Consider the following 14,732-nt stretch of genomic DNA (forward strand, 5'->3'; position numbering starts at 1 on the left):
TATTTAATGGGTCCATGTTTGGGAAGCACTTCCAATGGACTTAGAATGGTTGGTTGTAAATGCTATAAGAATGCTATGAAAATAAGTTCTTTGCTCTTTTGTCTCAGCACGTCTAAGATCAGGTGAACTCAGTTTTTTGTTTGTTTGTTTTCTTTTTTTTAAATAAAGAACTATTTCTTTCTTCTGTCTTTCCCACCTCCACAAGTGACACCATCATTACCCCAATCTTCCAAGTTTGCATGAATCCCACACCAAGAACCTTCCAGCACTGCCCCGGGGAGGCTCTGACGAGACAGAGTTATGGAAACCCAGAGATCAGGGAACACCCTCAAGTTCCCAGGGGTTCGTTCCCTCTGTCCTCTCCCATGCAATCAGTTTCTACGACTTGCAAGTTGAGAACATGTAATGGTATCTTTCCAGTGACTCCTTGGTCTAGCGTCTGTTATCAGCTATGCCCTGGCTTCCTATTCGGCTTCCTGTCCCATTCCCTCTTTGAGAGGTTCCCAAAACTCCAGTCTCCCTGAACCATTCAATCCTCCCTTCTCCACTCCAGGCCTCCGTGTGCATTTCTCTCTAGGGAGCATCACGTGCTCTAGCTGACCCAAAGCGTCCCCTCCCAGAAGGGCCAGCCCACCGCCCCTTGCAGGATGACACTTCCCTTGAGTGCTCTCCGATAGCCGAACTTTGCTCCCTGCTCTAAACCTCCAAGGTCAGATGCATGAAATGCATTCTAAGAAGATTTCATCTTGCCCTTTGCTGTCGTTATTGGGGAGACATTGGACCACAGGGGTTAATGGTAGAAACATCCTGACTCTGTCTCCTGCCTTTCCACCCACTTGGACTAAAAGCTTGGCTAGGTTTCAGCTTCATACCTCGGCTTTTCTGATCTACACAGTAGCAATATAGCACCTGTTCCTTAGGACCTCCTAACAGGTCCCTCTATACTCCAGTCCTCACACAGCGGCCAGGGTAATTCTTGGCAAATTGAAGCCAGCGAATGCTACTCCTCGGTTTGGAAATCCTCCAGAAAATGTCCAGAGTCCTCTGAATTCAATCCAGAATCCTTCCCTGGGCCTGTAAGGCTTCTCTGGTCAACTTTCCCATTCTTTGCTCCGCTCCCAACTCTGCTTCAGCCCCCTGGCCTCCTGGCTGCGGTCCTTGGATGGTCCAAAACGTGCCTCAGGGCCTTTGCACTTTGCTATGTCCTCCACCCAGAAGGGTCTCCCCCCTGCTAGATATCCCCCTTGGGAATCATTCTCTAATTCCTTTCCTTCATTGGTGAGGCTTTCCCAGACTTACTCAGAATAAAACGACACTTGGGTCCCTTTCCAACTTATTGTGCATTTTAAATTCACACGGCAGATATATACTAAGGATCTCTTTGTGTATTCCCTGTTGGTCCCCCTCCTCAACACCCACCACCAACTCCACGAAGGTTGAAGGCCGTTGTGTCATCCACTCGACACACATTCTCAGCCCATACTCGACACTCGAGTGGAATCAGTAAGTCGACGGGGCTTAGCACAGTGCCAGGCTCCAGGACGGTCACTCAATGGTTATGGAGCTCTTCCAGTGGGAGCGCGCATCTGTCCTCCCCACTGACTTGGGTGTTGGTCAAGGGCAGGGACCGTGTACTATTCATCTCTGTATCCCCCATAGAACCCCACACGGAGCAGGAGCCAACCCAGATGTCAAAGACCTCTGCAAACATCAGAGGGCAACCCCCACCCCCACAAGGAATGAAAACAGCCCCCTGCCCGTGTGCTGTCACTTGATGGATGGAGAACATTCCATCACCCTGTTATCTCTGGACGCGAGGATGCAGAGCCTTGACAGAATGGAGAGAAAAAGAGCCGCAGGGAGAGACTCTGTGTCCAGGCTGTCCCCCGTGGGGCTGCCTGTCCCCCCAGGTCCTGGCCCAGGCTTGCCTCCTGGCTGGTAGTCCCCTTCCCCACCCCTCCCCGTCTGCCGCCTCCTCGTAAGCATTAGTCACTCTCCAGGAGAGAGCGGTGACAAGATCCCATCTCAGCAGTGCCCGGGGAATCCGACACCTGGAGAGCCATGTGTATTTTCTCCCAACTTCTTGTCGTGCTGTGAATGTTATTAAAATGCCCTATTTATCAGAGGAGGGGGGTGGTGGGAATTCCAGCTTAAGCCAAACAATATATAGGGTTTAAAATACAGGCTGTGAATTTAATTTCCACAGGAACAGTGGTGAACAAGTAAAGGGAGGTAATTTATGATTCTCCTGAGAGAAAGCAGAAGGCAAGCCAGACACTCTGATGCGATTCCTTCCTCTCCTCCTGGCCTGCTCAGACCCTCCCTGCCGGGCCTCGGCAGCGCCCTGCTGTCCTTAGAGCCATGCGGTCCCCAAGCCTGGAAGGAGTGGGGAACCCAGCTGGTGGTGGTGTTGATGCAGGAGGCAGGGGGGGATGATCCTGCCAGCTGCAAACATCTGGAGCACCCCCAGGTGTGTTTACGTAAGAGGGAGGGCACATCACCTGATAGCCTAGTGTCAGTGTGGTGGTTTAAAAAGAAAAAAAAAAAGAAGATGGGTCACGTGTGTCCCCAGAACTTGGCATCCACACCACGGAACTGAGCAGAGCTCAGCTGGACAGCAGTAGCTCATCTCTATGATTATTTACAATGTACCATGTGGCAGGCTCTGTTCTCGGGGCTTCTCCTGTCTCACTGTATGGAATCCTCACAACCACCCCGAGGTAGTCACTACTCTTATTTTACTTGTAGCATTAAGAAAACTGAGGCTTCTGGGGGGTTCAATCTGTTAAACATCTCCCTTTGGCCCAGGTCACGATCCCAGGGTCCTACGTCGGGCTCCCTGCTTAGCGGGAAGCCTGTTTCTGCCTCTCCCTGTGCTGATCACCCTGCTTGTGCTCTCCCTCTCTCTCTCTCTCTCTGACAAATAAATAAAATCTTTAAAAAAGAAAGGAAAAGAAAAGAAAGTTGAGGCTCAGAGTGGTTGAGAACTTACTCAAGGCCACACAGCCTACAGGTGATAGGCGGATTTGAATGCAGGCTGTGGATCAGACAGGCCTACGTCGGAGAGGAGGGTCTGGATCTCTCCATGACTGTAAACACCACCTTCCGTGGGAACAGTCTGTAGTTTCTTACAACGCGCAGAATAATGAGAACAAGACCTCGTGTATCTTGGCACCTAACGAGTGCTGTGCTGAGTACCTTTCATGCATTGCCTGGTTTATTCCTCAGGCCCTCTGGCCTTATCCCCATATTTCAGATACAAAGATGAAGGGTCCGACGTGTGGAGGGCTGTGGCCAGCATCTTGTGGCCAAAAAGGGGTGGCTGGAGCCACAAGACAAGCCCAGGCAGCCTGGCCTCAGAGGCCACACACCTAACCTTTCCGTCTGTGCTCTCACCTGTTCCTGAGACACCAGAAGAGACTCCATGTCTAACAGCAAAGCTCATTCATTAACAGACGTGGTTCCAGAGTCACTCCAGGAGCCTTGTCCACACCAGGGGGGAGGCGTGGACTGCCTTAGGTGACACCCAGGGGAACCATCTCATTTCTCCCAAGTGTGTTCTTTTTTTTTTTTTTTAAGATTTTATTTATTGATTGATTTGACAGACAGAGATCACAAGTAGGCAGAGAGGCAGGCCGTGGGTGGGGGTGGGGGGCAGGCTCCCTGCTGAGCAGAGAGCCTGACACGGGGCTTGATCCCAGGACCCTGAGATCATGACCTGAGCAGAGGCTTAACCCACTGAGCCAGCCAGGCGCCCCACTCCCAAGTGTGTTCTACGTTCGGTCTGAATCCAGGGGAAGGAGGGAGGCTCAGTCCCATACACTAGCCGTGGGAGCTGGTGCCAATCTCCTATGCGCTCAAGCTGCGGACTCTTTCACCCATAGAGAGGGAAGATAAGACCTTCTATGTATCCGAAGACGTCTAAGTGAGTCCCCAAGGCCTGGGAAACCCTCCTGGTGTGCAGGATGATGGTGATGGCGCTGGGGGAGGAGGGGAGGGAAGAAGAGAGAAGGAGGGGGACAGGAAGGAGGGAGGGAGGACCGGAGGAAGAGGAGGAAGAGAAAGCTGGACATTTTATAGATGTATCCCTGGGCATCTAAAAAACCTCTCCAAAGCCTTAACCATCCTTCAACTGGCATTTTCCCTGTGCCAGGCGCGGCTTGGGGTGCGTGCGTGACTTGTAATCCTCGTGGGAACCCTGTGATGTAGCTAACGTCTTGTAGACAAAGAAACTGAGGCCCAGAGACGCTAGGTGTCTGCATAGGACTGCCTCGCCAGTATGCAGCCCAGCCAGGGCCTGGGCCCTAGCTGCCCGGCTCCAGTCCACACTGTTAACCTAGAGCTTCTCCATCGAGGGGCAGGGGGTGGGGGTGCGGACAGCCTTCCCCAACACAGAAGCTGCCTCTGCTCCCTTGAGGGGGCTGAGCTGGCCCACCTGCCCCCCAACTCAGCACTTTGTAGGCACCTTCGACCAGTGTTGCCATTTTAGGCTCTTCTTCCCCTGTGAGGCCGGCATGAGGAGAAGGAGAGGAAGAAACAAAGGTCAAATACCTCCTACGTGCTGAGCTCAGCCAGGGCCTCAGCTTCCTCCATGGGGACTGTCCCCCTGGTGCAGTCTGCCTCCCACCAGGATGGCACAGGGAGACACCAGTCAGTTTGTAAAGTTCCCTACTCTCCTAACATGTGTCAGGAAAGGACAATGCTACTGAGATTCCCAGGATGCTCTTAATAAGGTCAGGGATAGGGGCGCCTGGGTGGCTCAGTGGGTTAAAGCCTCTGCCTTCAGCTCAGGTCATGATCCCACGGTCCTGGGATCGAGCCCCGCATTGGGCTCTCTGCTTGGCAGGGAGCCTGCTTCCCCCTCTCTCTCTGCCTGCCTCTCTGCCTGCTTGTGATCTCTGTCTGTCAAATAAATAAAATAAAATAAAATAAAATCTTTAAAAATAGGGTCAGGGATAAACACTATTTGGGGTGAAAATAGAAGTAGGTCAATATAACGGGGAATTATACCCTAGAGGTATAATTCTATGAAGACAAAACAAGGCTGATGGAAATTTAGGAAACCTAAATCTTTCTGGAATGCTGCCTGTGAATCCGTTATTTCCATTTTATAGATGGGGACTAACAAGGTCTAGAGCAATCAAATCCTTTGCCCAAGGTCTCAATGCTTGCAATCCACCGAGTGGGGCTTGAATCCTAAGTGCCTGCCCAGCGTGGGGCTCTCTTTCCACCATTTCAACAGTTCATTCATCCTCCTGCACTTGACCTTGACCCCAAAGGTAGATTTCCAGTCCCCCTCCCTGTTCCCTGACTTCCCTTTCTGTCAAGGTACTCGTTGAAATCTGCAAGAGTCACTAAAGCCTACGGAAGTGTATTTATTTAAATTGCCAAGATAAATTAACTTTTAGAGCCCCACTGGAGGAGTCCTGCAAGTCTGGGCTGTGGGTCGGGAGCCATGAATATGCAAGAGCACGCAGCCATTGAATTAGGCGGCTGCAAACATATTTGGAGGCAGCTGCTCATTTAATAATCTGGGACAACCACAAGAATAGACAACCGGTCGCTCTGGCCCATTTGCGTGGGTAAAGTGATAATTTTATAACACAATTGCAGCAATTAGGTTTCCCCAGACAAAGCCAGGGGAACACCTTTTGGGAGCAATCTTGGGTGTTGTCAGCCGGAGCTGGCTGCCGCTCACCCCAGCTGTCAGACAGAACAACCTGTTTCCTGTAGATGCAGCCTTGTGATGAGGTGGGGTGTGTGGCCCCAGGAGTCAGACTCAGGCTTGAATCTCAGCCTTGCTGCCTCTGAGCCACAGGACCCCTAGCTGATCGCTCAGTCTTCCGAGCCTTGCTTCACTCATCTGTGAATAGGCATACCCTTGGTTCCTTCCTTCAGTTGTGAGGATTGACCATGCGAAGAAAACTTGAGAACGTTGTCTAGCACAGTGGTTCTCAAACTTCTGGGCACGTCACAATCACCAAAGATCTTCTTAACTCTTACCAGTGTCTGGACCCCACTTCTCAAAAGTCTAATTGGAGCATGAACATTAGAATATTTTAAAACACCTCCGGTGACTCCGATGTACAGCCAAGGTGGAGAACCACTCTTCAGGTACAGAAGAGAAGCTACAAGAAAGAAGCTAACTAGACAGTCATTGTTCCCTTGGTCCCAGTACTCATGGAGAAAGCATAAATCTCCTTTCTCACCTGATTTGAAATTCATCAGAAAGTCAACTTTGGTCCTCATTCCTGATCTGGGCAAAGTTCCATTCTTCCTAGAAGGATCAAGAAGTGGCTTGGTTGCATGGGGGGAAAGTAGAGCTTCCAGAGGAACTGGCTGAGAAAGGGTCATTACCTCTGAACATATTTCTCTCAAACTGGCATCTTTTAAACAGTCACAAAAGGTAATGTGTAGACAGAATGGCTAGGAACATGGTGAATGGATGCTGGAGAAAACAATACTCAAGCCAGACCAAGAAATACACAGAGAGAGTGATCGAAGTATGTTATGCCCTGAGACGCTCACCACCCAGCACCAAGTCATGCCGCGGAGCCAGTGACTCTGACCCTGATCTCCCTTGTAATAGTCCTCACCCAATGCTGTAAGGGTTCCTCCAGAGGAAGCTTGAGCCATGAAGCCTACTCCAAGGCATCTGTCTATGTGAGAAAGAGAAGAAAAAAAATCTGTCTAACCACTCGTGGTCATGGTTCCAGCCATCTGGCCCTTCTACTACTACATTTACTCACTCAGACTGAAACCAAGCTCAAATCCTGGCCTTCCTGACTGGGTCACTCACCCCATGCCAAGCCCCAGCTTCTGTTTCTGACATCCCCCTTTTTGCGTGGGCTGGTACACTCTGCTTTAGGTCATGGGCACATGTTGGTAGAATACCCGGGGCCATTCTCAGCTCCCTTTGTGCCAGCAGAACCCACTTCTCATCTGGTCTTCAACACTGTTGTAGGAGGACATGGCACTTGGAAACTGTGGGGGAGACCACTGTGGTCCCTAATATCCGAATTTGCTTCTGCCCAGGTAACACACCTCTACTGCACCTTCCAGTCTCCCTTGGAAAAGGATGTTTCTCTGACCAGGTTCCTAACTGTCAACAGCAGTAACTTTCTCCATGTCCATGCTTGGCATACAAGACCTTCCAATTATGATTGTCGCTCTTTCATGATCTCTCCCAGGCTGGAGACAACACTGGGGACTTAGAGGAGGGCAGAGCCGCAAGACGGAAGGGGGCTGGGATCTTGAGTGACAGAGAGAAAGCGCCCCTTCCCTAACTTTCTCCCAACAGCCCTCAGTGGACTATGATGTACAAAGGAGAACTATCCTCTTTTTGAGAATCTCTTTTATTATTCTTTGTTGTTATGGCAACTATATAGCCTTAATAGTGAGGTACTATGGTCATTTGGCCACAGGGTGGGAGATGAATCTGACTGAGGATGGCAGCCTGGAGACAGAAGGAATGTGTGATCTGGTGACTTCCGTGAGCTGCTACATGGCCTGAAGAATCCTACTCCAGATTTCTTGTTGCAAGAGGCAGCAATAAACCTTCCTGACCACCGGACATCCTCCAACAAAGCTAGGCAAGGGCCAAGTAGACACAGGGGTCTGGGGGAGAGGGACTAAAGGTTATTTCCTGGCATCTCCCAGGGGAGTTTATTAAAGAGGAATGAGCAGGGCTTTGCAATAGCTTGGGGGTGTGATGGTCAAAGGGGGGATGCCCCCTTTCTTTAAAATAACATTACAGAGCCCAGTCATTCATCCCAGGACTGATGCTGGTTAAGCTCAGCCTCCATAGCTAATTGTGGTCCACCTTTGGGCTGGGGCCCAACATGGGCTCTCCCAGTGCCTTCCCCTCACTTGTTTCCTGTGTGGGGGCTCCCAGGTCAATGGAAGAGGGAGAAGGGTTCAGGTGTTCTCAAAGCTCCTCAGCCACAAGGCTGTAGATGAGGATGTCAACCCCCTGCCATGACCTGAAGTATGAGTATGAGAGGTTCAACTCTGAATGTCAGTGATGTCCTAGGAAGCTTTACTTTGACTCATGTTCATGTACTAAATACACTGCAGTGATAGGAAATTAATCCAAGTTCTGGAAAGCAGTGAAGTCCCTGATCAACCCAGCTGTATTTCACAAAAGCTGTGCCTTCCAAGTCTTCAAAGTTGTAATAAAGGCCCTAGGAAGTCTCCTGTCTGACCATAAAATAAAAGTGGGCTCGAAGAAGCCAACTGGTGATATGACAGTTCAGGGTTATGATAACAAATAATTACACATGGCTCATGACCTGGCTATGTGGCCCCTCCTTGCTCTTGGAAACACTAAGACTGGAGTCCTGTCTGTAGCTTCTGATCTAAAGACTGGCAACAATGCACAGTGGGAACCTGGCTTCTTGGTAGAATTTGAGATTCGTAGCTGATGACTAGAGGTGTCATCACTGGACATGGTGGCCATAATGGCCAAATGGGCACTGAAAACCATTTGGAACTTCTGCAGTAGTGACATGAGATTGCTAAGGAACGTGAATGCTCTGTTGGGCCATTGGGTTGGAAAGCACAGGGGCTTGGATGCTGGGTGGATTACTTCTAAGGATAGCTCCTGAAATTTTTGTCTTTGAAGAAGACCGACAAGTGTTTAGTGCTACCACTATGGACTGAATTTTGTGCTCTCCAAATGTATATGTTGAAGTTCTAAATATCAATGTAACTGTATTTAGAGACGGGGCCTTTATGGAGATCATTAAGGTCAAATGAAGTCATAACAGTAGAGCCTGGAACTGATAGGACCATTGTCTTATAAGAAATGGCATAAGACTCTCTCTCTCTCCTTCTGCACCCCCCCCCCACCTTAGCCATGTGAGAGCATAGTGAGAAGATGGCCATCTACAAGCCTGGAAGAGAGCTCTCACGGAACTGAGTAGACTGGCAATTTGTATTTTTTGTTTCAAGATTATGTATGTATTTATTTATTTGAGATAAAGAGAGAGCATTGAGGGGAGAAAGGCAGAGGGAGATGGCGAAGCAGACTCCCTGTTGAGCAGGGAGTCCAACTCAGGGCTCCATCTCAGGACCCTGGGACCATGACCTGAGCCAAAGGCAGATGCTTAACCAACTGAGCCACCCAGGCACCCCTAGACTGGCATTTTGATCTGGGATTCCCAGCCCCCCCGAACCGTGAGAAAATCAATTTCTGTAAGCCCTCAGTCTATGGTATTTTGTTATGGCAGCCTGAGAGGACTATGCCAGCTATCTATCAGAGTCCTCAGAATTACTTAAGGAGAGGTCAGGAGCCCCCAAACAAAGGAAAGGCTCCTCTCTTTGTCAAGGTGAACATGTTCAGTCGGCAGCTGATCAGCTCCCGGGTTGACTCTCTGAAGGCTGCTTCCCTGGGCTGAGGTTCTAGTAAAAGTTGCCATCCGCCTCCACACTCTTTACTATGTCGTAATGAAAAGATACGGAGCCCTTCCTAAGAAGGTTAAGCGGTGTCTCTGCGTCTCTGATGTTCTCTTCTACCTGCTGAGACAAGAGTTAGCAGACTCTTCATGTCTCCTCTGTCAGGCAGCCAAGAATCCCAAGAATGCCTTCATGTCAGAACGGATGTTCTGCAGAACCTGGGAAAGGGCACGGAAGTCCAGGGTGGGTATGCGGCACTACACTTGGCCATGAGCAAATCAAAAGAGGACTGGATTTTACATGCAAGGAAAAGAGGCTCTGAAAGGTTATTTAACTCATCCAAGTAAGTGATACAACGAAGACACAACTCTAAGCCCCCAGTCTTAACTGTAAGCCCTCCACAGTACTGGAAATAAGGTGTAGTATAAATGAGAAACTGAAAATCGCCCTTCATCCCATAGTCAAAGGTCGTAATTGTTAACAATCTCGTTTATTTTACTCCACTTTGAGAACTTGGCTTTGCATTATATATATTCCGTATTCATCTTTCACTTGATCTAATATCATAAATATTTCTCGTGACATTAAAGATTTTTCTAAAGCATGAAAAAAATGAAAGAGAACTGGCTGCAGGTTTCCTTCTGGGGGTTACAGGTAGATGTTTTTATCTTCCATTCGATAAAGAAGAACTCAGGGGGTCCCTGGGTGGCTCAGTGGGTTAAAGCCTCTGCCTTCAGCTCAGGTCATGATCCCAGGGTCCTGGGATCGAGCCCTGCATCAGGCTCTCTGCTCAGCGAGGAGCCTGCTTCCTCCTCTCTCCCCGCCTGCTTCTCTGCCTACTTGTGATCTCTGTCTCTCAAATAAATAAATAAAATCTTTAAAAAATGTTTAAAAAAAAAAAGAAGAAGAACTCAGTGCACAAATCTGGAAACTGAGGCATGTTGATGACTGAGGGACACACATGGACCCACATCTCTGGAAATCACCATGAAAGGATTCCTTTGTTGAAGGAGGATCAAAGGGAAAATTGAGACACAAGTCCATCTCTAATTAAAATTCAGCACTCCCAGATATGTTCGCCCCTGTTTCTAATGACATGACAGACTACTGCCCTTCAAGGGCACCTACAAGATAGGGACTGACTGGATGGCTGGCTTGCCTTCAGCTGTTAATGTCCCCCTTCCCTCATTTGAAATCAGACATCAACCAAACCCAAACCGTGTCAAAATCCAGTCTGAAGTGGAAGGAAGAGGTTGGAAGTCTGTCATCCGTGATGGTGTAGGAATTTCGGTCTAGCTACACGCGTATAATAATAACAAAACTCTTGCCTACTTTAGTGCTCTTCTACATTCAATAAAATACTCATATTTTTAAGGAACAAATGAATAACAGACCTTCTTATTATCAGTCCAGTGTTGTATTATATGAAGCCAAATCCAATGAGTTCATACAATGAGAATCTATTTAACCAATCTAAGCTACACCTCATGGATTTCTAGGTGTCTTGGGTGATAAACCCATGTTTTTGGAGGTGGAAAGGAGCAAAAGGAGAGACGGAATCTTCAGCAGTCTCCCCCCTGAGCATGGAGCTCAGTGAAGGACTCAATCTCACAACCCTGAAATCACGAACTGAGCTGAAACCAAGAGTCAGACACTTAACCGATGGAGCCACCTAGGCACCCTGATGATAAATTTATTTGACTAGAATAAGGTCTCCACGAGAAAGGGGACCTTTCCATCTTCCTATCAACCCGTCCACACCATTTGGAGGACCAGCATGTAGCAGGTGTTCCCTGGTGTTAGTAAATGAAAGGTGTTCCTAGACACCTTCCACCAGAGTTACTGTTTCCTTGATGCGGGAGGGGGAGGGGCGGGGAGGGATATCTCATGCCTTCATCATCTACCTCACCGTCCTCCTACCTTAATCAGGTTCCTGAGAGAAACAGAAGCTGAAGCAGTACACAGGAAAGAGAAAGCGTACTGACCAGGATATCAGAGCAAAGGATAGTCCATTTACCAGCTATGTGGCCTTTGGGGCAAGTCTCTTGATCCCTTTGAGCCTCTTCTGCTAAATGATAGTGATGATGACTTTCACTGACAATCAATGAACGAATACATTAATTCAATGATAACCCCTGAATTGACTTTCATTGATGCCTAGCATTATATTTCACTCAGATCCCCTCTTCAGGCTTAACACACTCGTCCCCTAGGTGCTGGGAATATGGGCTCTTGATGCCTCTGGGCTCCCCATTCAAGCTTATACTTCTTCTCTGGGGTGGACTCGGCCAATGAATGACTGATACACGGACATGAGGGAGCAGCTTTTGGTGTCAGTTCAGGGTGATTCTAAAGGCCATCCCACTCCTGAGTTCCCTCTGGGAGCCGCTGACTGGGCCCACATGGCAGGTCTGCTCCTTTCTACCCAACCCTGCCTGGCCAGTTTCCTTAGAGCTGCATCTCTAGAGGGTAACCCCGGGGAACCCTTCTGCATGCAATTCTCCATTTCAGAGTCTGTTTCCAGGAAACCGTATCTAAAACAATGCCGAGGAGGAGGAAGATAACGATGATGGCTTTCCCCAACTGGCCTGTGGGAGTCTGGGATGAAACAGTCCATGTTCACGGTGCTTGGAGTTGGCACTGTCCAAAACGTGTTACTTTAATCTGAATCTGAAGCCTTTCTTTGGGAGGAAAAAAAAAAAAAATCGATCCCCTTGAAAGACGTTTGGTGTGATTTATTTCTCCTTATGATGTTGTCCCAAAAGGAGATCTATTAGTCTCTCCGTTCTGGTTGTTCCTGTCCTGGGTGCCCAGGGGAATTACTCCACAGGGTGGGGCCATATCCTGTAATACGCTCCCTGAGTCCTTGTCATTCTGTATGCTGTGAAAGTTTCGCTCTCTCTGGGTTCTTCCATCAGAATCCATCCCCACAAGCTATAAACAACCCCGATCACCTCTTTTCTTAGCTTCCAAGAGAGCTAATCCCCTGTCTAGTGCTTTATCAGTCTATTGAGAAACGCCCAGAGAAACCTGCCAATCTAAACAGAATATAATGTGGGAAATCATATTAGACCTCCCTGTAATTCACCAAATGTTGCAGGCAGTAAAATTCTAATACCGCACTGACTCTTTTATTGTAATGAGAATAGAAATTGACGCAACGTCAATCCATCCTTATTGCGGTATTAAGATTCTCCTAAAATACGACAGTGCACTCTATCTCTGGAGAAATCCCATGCTAACTTACTCAAAACTGCCCTAAAATCAGCCTTAGATTGTTCAGAATCTCTAGTCTGATAATATGAAGAGAGGATTGTGATTCTTTAAAAAAAAAAAAAACCATTCCCGCTGGGATCTTGAAATAGACGCTCTTAGAAAATTCGCTAATGGATGGGGACCTGGAGGGATAGAAATGCAGGTTGATAACTTGAGACAAGGTGCACACGAGTGATTGTTGGCCCATATTTACTATTCTCCCCTGACAGTATCTTCAGTCCTACCTGTCAAGGAAGAGCTCAGTCATGGCTCCAGAGAAAAGTCCACAATGGAGACAGAACCCAGATAGAAGGCAAGTAGATAGTGATAGAAGAAAGATCATACTTCCAGGCTAGGTACGGTAAGTGGAGGACATCCACATGAATGGCACGGACATGATTCCAGACAAATTCACCTTTTAGTGGAGACTCTGAGCTAATAATCAGGAAGAGATAGCAGAGTGCAGTGGTACGCACTTGACATTTCTGTCTTCATCATTTCCAGAAGTCTGATTTTGATCAAGTAATGTTGCCCCTAGGCTCAGGGAAAAAATTATACCTCTAAGATATTCTAAGGAATATCTTCAGAGTAGGCTTGTGATGAGCCAAGTAAATGCTGAGGGGTTGTGGGAAAGACATCCATGGAAAGAGTGAGGCAATCTTCTGACCCTGTCATTCCACTCCTAGGTTACCCCAACACATATGCATATGATATGTACTTACCAAACTATACATATGGGGAGTCATAGCAGAATTACCCATGATCTACAAAACTTGGAAGCAACTCAAATAACTATAAACAATAAAGCACATAAATTCTGGCATATTTATGCAATGGAACCCTATGGAGAAATGACCATGGACAAGCTATGCCTACTCTCAGCTGTGTAGATGAATCCCACAAAGCGAAAAGAGGACAGTTGCCTAAAAGGACATGCTGTGTGATTCCAGTGACATAAAGTTTCTTTTTTAAAAAAAGGCAAAACTCACCTATGGTGTTTGTAGTCAGGTTATCAATTTCCTTTGGTAGCCTTTGGGATCAGAAGGTGGCCAAGGTTGCTGCTGGTGATATTCTGTCTCGTGGTTTGTGTGCTTTCTTTCACATCTGGGTTTACTGTGGAAAGTCATCCAGTGCACATTCTTGATTTATGCACTCTTTGTATAGACGGCAATGTCATACACCAGTGAAAACCTACGTTGAAAGTTAAGAGAGAGGGGGGTCGGTGTGTGGATAGAGCTCTGTTACTGCTACCCATTGCGTTCCTCCTGCTTTGACGCTATTGCGTGAAGAAGCAATGGCTTCCAAGGAAATGCTCATAAGGAAATGCTCATAATATTCTCATAATGCTCATATGGCCCAATATCCCAAAGAAAGTGGAGCAGGATGAATAGCTCCAGGTCCAGATGGCATGCTGGAGCTGTGGAGTCATCCTTAGCACCCCTGACCTCTGGACTTGCATTTAGGAATAGAATATGGGGCATGTGGGTGGCTCAGTCAGTTAAGCTGGTTTCAGCTCAGGTCATGATCTCAGCACCATGGGGTCAAGCCCTGCATCTGGCTCTATGCTCAGTGGGGAGTCTGCTTGAGATTCTCTATCTGCTCTGCCCCTGCTTGCACTCTCTCTCTCTCTAAAATAATCTTTAAAAAAGATTAGAATGTCATATGGTTCAAACCACACCGTTGAGTTTCATGTAGCTTGCATCCCAAAGATGCCTAATGGATTCTGAGAATGGGAGGTCTGTGATACAGATTCCTAGACGGAAAGGGAACTTGGAAGCCTCAGAGAGAGGTTTGGGGAAGTTGCATTACAGTCTGGGCTCTGAACCCAGTTGGTTCTGGGTTTGGAAGAAGGTATAAGGAATACCAAGACTTCGTGATAAGACCTCTATCAGATTGCACTTGGCTTCGCAAGCAGGAGCCCTCCTTCCAGACCAAGCTCTTTGTAGAGCTGAGGCTGTGGTTGGACTTCTTGTCTTTGTCAGAACTGACTCAGGAACTGGATAAACCCACCAAGGGGGTAGGGAGGAGGGAAGGATATCAGTGAAAATGGAAGTTTACTGTCTATAGTTACAGACATATGG

This window comes from Martes martes, assembly GCF_963455335.1.
Source record: "Martes martes genome assembly, chromosome: 18".
NCBI lineage: Eukaryota > Metazoa > Chordata > Mammalia > Carnivora > Mustelidae > Martes > Martes martes.